Source organism: Sceloporus undulatus, chromosome 1 (assembly GCF_019175285.1).
Source record: "Sceloporus undulatus isolate JIND9_A2432 ecotype Alabama chromosome 1, SceUnd_v1.1, whole genome shotgun sequence".
In the NCBI taxonomy this organism is placed as follows: domain Eukaryota; kingdom Metazoa; phylum Chordata; class Lepidosauria; order Squamata; family Phrynosomatidae; genus Sceloporus; species Sceloporus undulatus.
In genome coordinates, this window is record NC_056522.1 from 43,264,188 (window position 1) to 43,273,305 (window position 9,118).

Below are 9,118 nucleotides of genomic sequence, written 5' to 3' on the forward strand. Positions count from 1 at the left end.
GGTGGCCATTAACAGAATTCTAGCCAATGTGTGTTTGAGTACATTGGACAATTATGTAAATCTAAAATAAAAGCACAGCATATTTTTTTTGCCTGAATAATCCCCATGTTTTAATGCTAATCACTCTTGGTAGGCTCTCCTGAAAATTAAGAACTGTACAGAAGCAGAATGCATGTATTATGTGTAATTAATTATAAAAAGAGTGAGACTATGCTGCAAGCTATATCATGCAGAGTTTCTCACCAAATCTTTAATCCCTAATGAACAGCCCAGTAGCTGATGTACCACCCTATTCCTGCCAAATGCCACCAATAAGGAATTCATTCCTAGAGCTGATTAAATAAAGTATTCATGGTGAAGAGAAAGAGCTCCATCGTATATCTGAAGAGTCATAACTGCCATTTCAAACAAAATTAAATTGACTGTGTGCCTTAGATATGCCACTTTTCACAGATGTGCACTAGACAATTATAAGATGCCTACATCTTGGGGAAGGCAGGCATGTTTTTGTCTCCACTGCAAAAACACACTCTGGGAAGCCATGATAACTGGCTGAAGCAGTTGGTGTGGTGCAAGAGAAGATAAATTGGGGGCCAAAAATAAAATGGATATCTGGGTTACTGGCAGTATATTTGCAGTGGGTTATGACAAGTGGAAGAGTAGTACAGTAAATAAATTTTGGACACATTCTCAGGTATGGCTGATCTTTTCCTAAGTGCCTAACTTTGAGACTTGGTGTTCATTGCTATAAAGAAGGAATAAAGAAGTTGCTTTTGATCCATTCTTTGGGCAGTTTCATTGACTGAGTTTTATTTTACAATTCCTGATCTGTAATAATCCAGGCATTCAAGTTACTTTAGTGAAAAGTTGGACAAAGTGTGCTTTCCTAGGGAGTTTCCCGCAGCCCTTCCAGACATCTTGAATTACTCTTTACTCTTGCCAGATAAAAGTGTTTATCCTGGAAGCCTCTGGGAGTTTCAATTCACCTTTTAAATAGGTTGCACTCCACCGCCATTTCCACCACTTTGCTGTTCTGCCTTTGAGTCAACTCCAGCTCATGGGGTCCTGCAGGCTCAGGCTATAGCCTCCTTGGTTGAGTTTATATATCTGGTATTCAATCTTCCTCATTTTCTGCTGCCCTCAACCTTTCCTAGCATTATTGTCTTTCACTAGAGTCATGCCGTCTCCTGATGTGGCCAAAGTATGACAGCTTCAGTTTAGTCATACTGACTTTTAGGTTGTAATCCCATCTCGATCTGAAGGGAGGGAGGGGCAATATAAATAAAAAAAATATTTATTAATTATTATCATTATTATAGGGAGTGTTCAGGCTTGATCTGTTCTAGACAACCCATTTGTTTTTTTCTCTTGGCCATCCACAGTATCAGCACTCTTCTCCAGCATCACATCTCAAATTAATTGGGTTTTTTAATCAGCTTTCTTCACTGTCCAGCTCTCATATCCACGCATGATGAACGGAAATTCAAGTATTGGAGAATGCTAATATTAGTGTTCAATTTTATCTCTTTGCACTTTAGGATCTTGTCTAGTTCTTTCATTGCTGCCCTCCACAGTCCTAGGCCCCATTCTCAATAAGCACCACACTACTTCACACCAAAGACCCATTTTTCAAAACATGGACACCTTTGTGTTCCCACTCCAACTTTTGTAATCTGCAAGGTCCCATAGCATCTTCGAAGTAGAACCTGACTTGTGACAGTTATCCATCTCTACCTAATTGGATTGTGGGATGCAGTAAGCTGTGCCCCAAAACCAATATTAAAATCTAACTTGAATTCCTTAGTCACTATTTTATACAAGCTTCTGGTAGGTGGATCTTAGTGCTGCAGTAAAATGCAAAATATATCCTGAAAATCTTTTGCTAAAGTCTTTTGCTTTGTAATACTAAGGACTTAAACACACTGAGAAAATTGGGGGTTTAAACCGTGATTATCCCATGAAAATCATGCAATTGCGATGAACATTTTCACATGACATCGCAATTAAGGTGCCATTATCCTGGGAATAAACAGGCAATAAACAGCAACAAATCATTCATGGGGAAATCCTGTGAAGTATTTGTTGCTGTTTATTGTCTGTTTATTCCCGGGATAATGGCTGTTTAATCACAATGTATGTGAAAATGTTAATCGTGATTGTGTGATTTTCACAGGATAATTGCTTTTTAAACACTCGATTTTTTCTGTGCTTTAAAGTCCTAAGAGACAGTCCATATCTAAAAGCAACACAAGTCTCATCTCTACCCCAAAACTAGGTTTAAAAATGATATTGATGGAAATTCAAATAATCTGTACCATCCAGAAATACATAAAGTGGAGTCATCATTAGGCACTTTAGCATTTTGTCCAAAAAGGGACTGATTGGACCCTGTTTGATAATCAACCAAACAAGTGGAATCTAAAGGAAATTAAAAAGAAAAAAAAGGGTTGAGGTCAATTGGCAAGTGAACCATGCACCTCATTAGATAAACAGTCTTCCTAAACACAGACACTTCCTTCAGTGACAGTGCTGAATTTACACAATGCTAGAACTGGGCTGTAAACTTTAACAATTTACATATTTTGGTAAAGCATACAACAGCCTCACTCAGGCACATAATTTTGTATGTTATGTTTGACAACCAATAAGATGCTAATAATGAGATACTGCAGAAAAAAATCAGTCAGAAATTGAAATAAATTCTTATGTGATTAAAAATGAAGTTTTTTTTAAAAAAAAAATTCCTGTCTGTTTTCTAATCTTTAACAATTAGCCCAAGAACTTATCAACAACTATTTTCTCTTTCTCTGTCTGAAGTACTTTTACCCCTGTGGCCCTTTTATATCTACTTGAAGTTCAGTGATAGATGGTACTATCATGTTTTAGTTCCATGTTTTACCCTCATGCGATAATCTCCAATCTCACTCACACATCAAGGGAGGTACCCTTGATAATCTCCAATCTCACTCACACATCAAGGGAGGTACCAAGGGTATGTGAAAGAATTACGGCATGTGTGACTAAGAGAGAAAAAGTGTCACAGCGTGCATGTGAGAGAGAGAATTAGCAGTGAGAGAGTTTGAGAACATGTCTGAATCAGTGTCTGTGAGGGAGAGACTTTGACTTGAGAGCATGTGTGTTTATGCATTTGAGCAAGAGAGAGGCTTGCTCAAGAGATTTTAAAAATCGTGTGTTGTACTTTTTGACACTGAAAGAAATTCCTCAGAGAAATGGACCAGCCTATCAGAAAATTAGTGTGAATGAACTCCAGTGAGAGTGAGCAGTGAAAGGAAAAGAGGAAGAGAAGCAGTATGACTGAGTGTGAGAGAGAATGAGCGTGCATGTGAGAGTGCTTGGCAGGGTAGAGAAATGGAGCTGTTGGAAGCTGGTTCCACTGGGCCCCAAAATCTTCCACCACTCTCAATACCTCTTTGTTTCTTTCTCCTCCCCTTGGGCCTTGTCTAGCCACCACCCTGTTTGGCTGCTCAGATGCCCACCTTGGCAGACCAGAGATTGTCCTGCACCACCACCTCCAAGTGGGAGTCCCCACCCAGGAGGTGGCAGTGTAGGGCAGTGGTGAGCCAAGGCATACACACTGCTCCAGTGGATTGCAAGGCATGGCACACTTGCACCACTTCTCCTTGGCCAACTGGCTGGCCCAACATGCCATTCAGGAGGACAGCAGCCAAGACTGTTTCTCCTCTGTATCTGAGGGGGCTCAGTCAGAGACAGGTGACGATGGTAGCTGCAACTAAGAGGTGCCACCAGCCTCCTCTGCCATCAGGGGCTGTTGCAGATGCTGGCTCTCCTTCAGCCACTGTGTACTTAGGGAGCACTAGGCTGAGTAAGCATGTTGGTTGAGGCTGCAGCAGCATCTTGTCCCAAGAATCAGGACAGTGACAGGATGGACAAGGGAAAAAGCTTGGGGCAGCTGGTGTCACCCATTGCAGTAACTCATGGTGTCACCCTCCCTGGACTCCTCCCATACTACATCATATAGAATCCTTAGTAATGGGGTTTTTTTGTACTAATGTTACTCATACATCATAATTCTCATATATATCTGAATGTAATGGGAATAGCTGTGACATAAACAACTAGCAAAATTAAAATTATATAGTGAGCCCTCTGTATCCATGTATTCTTTAGTCATGGGTTCAAACATCCATAGCCTGGAAAAAAAATCAATTCCAAAAAGCAGACCTTGAGTTTGCCATTTAATATAAGGCACATAATTTTACTACATCACTGTATGCAATGGGACTTGAGGATCCACAGATTTTAGTATCTGTAGGGGTCCAGGAACCAACCCCCAGCAGATACCAATGGTCCACTGTACATTTAAATTTCAGTATCATATACACAGCCTAAATGTATTTGCGTCTAAATACTTTCATGTGGTTTAAGTGAAAATTTGGTAAAATGTGATATTTTTGAATAAAATTTTAAAAGAATATTAAAAATAAAACTTTTTTGAAATAAAAACTTAAAAATTTTAAATTAAAAATTAATTTAAATACCTGGGGCCTCTCCTTTCTCCTACCACTAAGGTTTGACCCATTCATACTGTCTTTTCAGCATTTTAAATGGACACATGCGAAAGCCATGGTCTATTTCTGCCAAAAGGTAGCTGTCTGAGGAGCAGTGGTGTCATTCCCCACTTAGGGTGTCACCTGGTGCAGCTTGCACCTCCTGCACACACTATTGATGTCCTCAATGCAGGATGGGCCCAGCTGGAAGCAACAATCCAGCAATTTCCCTACCCTCCTCTTTTTCTTCCTCCTTTAGGCAGAGGCAACTGCTCCATGTGTCCTCCTTGCCTTTTTTTTTTCTCCTCCAGGACACAAAAAAATTGGGAAGAGGAGGAGGGGAGGATCAGGTCTCTGAGTCTCATGGCCCTTTTGAGAAACTATTGCCTCCCCTAAGAGGGTGGGTTGTACATCATAGTGTTAAAGATGTATGTAGTCTGTGCATTAGAATCATGGAATTAGAAAAGATATCAAAGCTGTGGTTTGCAGCCCAGGAAACTGTTCTACTAGAACTTTCTTCTAAGCAGACATGCATACAATCCAGCTGTGCTTTGCATGCCTGAAAGTGGTTGTACAATATCTAACCCCTAAACAGATAGAATAGAATTGAACTCTGCTTTGTGCACTTGCAGGGGAAAATATTCACATTGGTAAGAATTACAATTATCTCACCCACTTCACTTTAGCGCTGCCCCAGGGTAAAAGAGAAGGTGGGAACCCTGAACAAATTACTGGTAGTCTGGAATAAGACTTAAAGCATGACTATGCTGAAGTTTCTTTATTTCTTTCTTGGTACTATAATTATTTATGTATTCTTTTAACAATCTTTGTAAAATCCGTGAATATCAAAGAAAATAATGGTATACAAAATCCTGCCAGTGATTGGCCAACAACCAAAGAACAACAAATTACATGTTAGGAACAGAATATAATTATATTTTTAAGTAATTATAAACAATATATTGCTGCAATCCAACATCATATAAGCATAGCATAAATACATGCATGCAGATATACCTAACACATGCACTATGCAACCCCCATGAAGAATGGCAATATTGCACAAGAAGTGTCAATGACTGGGTGATGTTCTGTAATGTGAAACTAGAATGCCCAGTTGCAATGCCCAGTGTGAAACTGTGATGCATAATGTCCTATTGATATGCAAAATGTGCAATCACAATGTACCAACACTGCCACTGTCTGCAGAATTCACCTCTTGCATTAAATTTGCTCCACATACATACTGCGATTTATCCATATGTACATATACTAGTTGAACCGAAACAGTACTCAGCAATGGCTCCTCTTCATCTTGGAGAGAGGTGACCAGTGGGGTGCCACAGGGTTCTGTCCTGGGCCCAATGCTATTCAACATCTTTTTCAATGAGTTGCATGAAAGAATAAGAGAGCACACTTCTCAAATTTGCAGATGACACAAAATCAGGAGAAGTAGCTAATACCTCAGAGGATAGGATCAAAATTCAAAATGACCTTAATAGGTTAGAAAGCTAAGCCAAAACTAAGAAAATGACTTTCAACAGAGAGAAATGTAAGGTACTGCACTTAGGCAACAACAACAACAAAATGAAATGCATAGATATAGAATCGTGGACACTTGGCTTAAAATGAGTACATGTGAAAGGGATCTATGAGTCAACAATTTGATATGGCAGCTAAAAAGGCCAATGCGACTCTAGGCTTCATCAATAGATCAAGAGAGGTATTGGTCAGGCCTCACCTGAAATACTGTGTCCATTTCTGGGCACCACAATTCAGAAAGGATATTGACAAGCTGGAGCAGGTCCAGAGAGGGTGACCAAAATGCTGAAGGGTCTGGAAGCCATGCCCTATGAAGGGAAACTTATGGAGCCAAGTTTGTTTAGCCTGGAGAAGAGATGGTTAACAGGTGATATGATAGCCCTGTATAAGTATTTGAAGGGATGTCACATTGAGGATGGAGCAAGCTTGTTTTCCGCTACTCCAGAGAATAGGACAGAGAACAATGGATGGACAGGGAACAATGAACTACAGGAAAAGAGATTCCATCTCAACATTAGGAGGAACTTTCTGACATTAGGAACTTTATCACACAGGCCCTGGAATGGGCCTGTCACATTCTAAAAAGGGACGTGATGAGAATGGGAGGTGGCACAGAACACTGTTTACCACACAGGGAGAATGCTGCTGCCGCTACCAGACATTCCTGTCGCGTTCCGGATATGTTCCCCAGAGGGCAATGTTCAGGAACGCTCCTCAAGCGTTCCTGAAAATCACCCCCTCTGGGACACATCCAGAACATGATGGGAATGTCCGGCAGCGGTGGCAGCGTTCTCCCTGTGCAGTAAACAGCGTTCTATGCCGCCTCCCATTCTCATCACGTCCCCTTTTAGAACACGACAGGCCAATTCCAGGGCCTTTGCGATAAAGTTATATCAGATGTTTGACAGTGGAACGCACTCCCTTGGAGAGTGGTGGAGTCTCCTTCTTTGGAAGTCTTTAAACAAAGGCTGGATAGCCATCTGTCAGGGGTGATTTGATTGTGAGTTCCTGCATGGCAGGGAGTTGGACTGGGTGGCCCTTGTTCTGTGATCCTATGTCACCAATAGGATGTTAGCCATTATATTTCCTGTTCAGTGCACAGATATTGCTGAAGAACAGCTTGCAAATTTTACTCAATCCACATTTGGTGGGGGCCTAAAGAAATGTACCAGGACCTGAACCTACTCTTGACAGCACTTACCTGCCCCAGGCTGGTAGCCCCCTACCCCACTGCTGAAATTTGTCCAAGAAGCTTCCAAAATTGAGGGCTAGGAACTGTTAAATTAACTGTTTGCAAGCTGTTCTGGGAGCGCTTTCAGCTGAATACTCTAAATAAGTAAGTTGTAATTTTGTGTGTGGATTTTTTCATAGCGCAAAATTCTATTCTAGAGCAAAATAAAGAGAAAGAACAGAAACCATCTTGTACTGGCTTATCTGTCACAGTTAGTGTTGGAAGACAGTAATAAGTAATGAGGATCTTTGGGAACGTGCTTGAACTCTTAGACAGTTGCTCACCGCATTAAGTTGCCCATCCCAGTCTTTATGGAAGGGATCAGGATCTTATCTCCAAAAATCCTTGGAATTTCTTGGCTCCTTCTACCTAGCTCACTCCAAACTACTGTGTCCCTACCTAAAGCAGTATGTAGGCTTTTTAGAGACAAGTTAAAGCTCGGAGGAAGAGAGATTCATGAGCACAGGCTTGTTCAGGTTGTAGTGTGATGAAAAGACACAAAAGCAACCTCAATCAGCTTCTCACAGATGCAGCCTCAAGAGGAAAGGAACAGCATACATAGGAGGGAGGGGGGTTGTCCTTGTTTTTCAGCTGTTGTCTGACACTAGCTACCCATGCTCAAAGCAGAAACAAAAGGAGCAGCACTTGCTCCAGGAGGGCCTGTCTTCCAAAGATAAAGGAGGATGGAGTGCAGCACTCTGCCCTGCCAGCATAGGTGAGCGAGAGGGAGCCACTGAGACGGGCGTAAGGAACAATGTAATTAGGCATATCTTGCCCAAAAAACAAACAAGAGCATCCATTTTATGTGTGTGTTTGATTCTCCTCAAACCTCTCAGGGTAGGATTCTCTGAGTGGAAAAACATTTTTATGAACAGCCTGTGTGAGCAGAAAGGTAATTTGGAGCTGCTGCCTGTTGCTCACTTATGGTGCAGCAGAGAAGGATATGAAAACATGGGGAATGGAAGGCAGAGAACACCATGCTAGTGGGAATACAAATGCAGCCATATTGACCATGAAACATATTCCATAGTCCACACTTTATTAGGCTCACCAAAAATGCACAAAAATTTCACTAATGTGGCACAGTTTTGATGAGAAGAATGCAAATGTTTGTGCACTACAAATGCACAAATATTTTTGTAGACTTTTAGTGAACCTGTTTTTAAAATCCAAATTTTTGGCAGTTTTTAAATCCAAATTGAAAACATTTTTGTTTTGTAACACTTTTGGAATTTTGGATTAATGTTTTATTTCTTTACTATATTTGATTATTTGTACTGCCTATTTTTTTATTTTGCATTGTAGCTGTGTGGGGGAGCTCATTGTATTATTTTAATATTTTATATTACTGAATAGTTATAAATGTTTTATTTTGTAACTGTAAAGCACCATGTACATGGATGGTGTATATGAATACCTCCTCCTCATCATCATCGTCATCTGAATAAAAGTATTACCAAAGTTGAGACTTATGATACCAGAGGGATGCATAAACATCCAAGGCAGGCAATGCTTGTGGAGGTGGAAATGGGGAATTAAGAATATTGTGTTATTTCCTTGGATTTGTGCATGTAGCCTATATTTGCTTGGAGAATGCATGTGACATTTTATCCCATTACATCATCATCATCATTTACATGCTTAAATTATCAGTCATCACTTCTCTTCCTCTCCCTTCCATCTTAAACATAAATGAGAAGAGTAAACACAATCAGGGTAAGGTGGGCTAACCCAGAAACATTCTGTAATTAGCTTGTTTCGTTTGTGAATTTCTGGAGTATTTGGGTGGTGGTACCCAAATACTCCAGAAATTCAC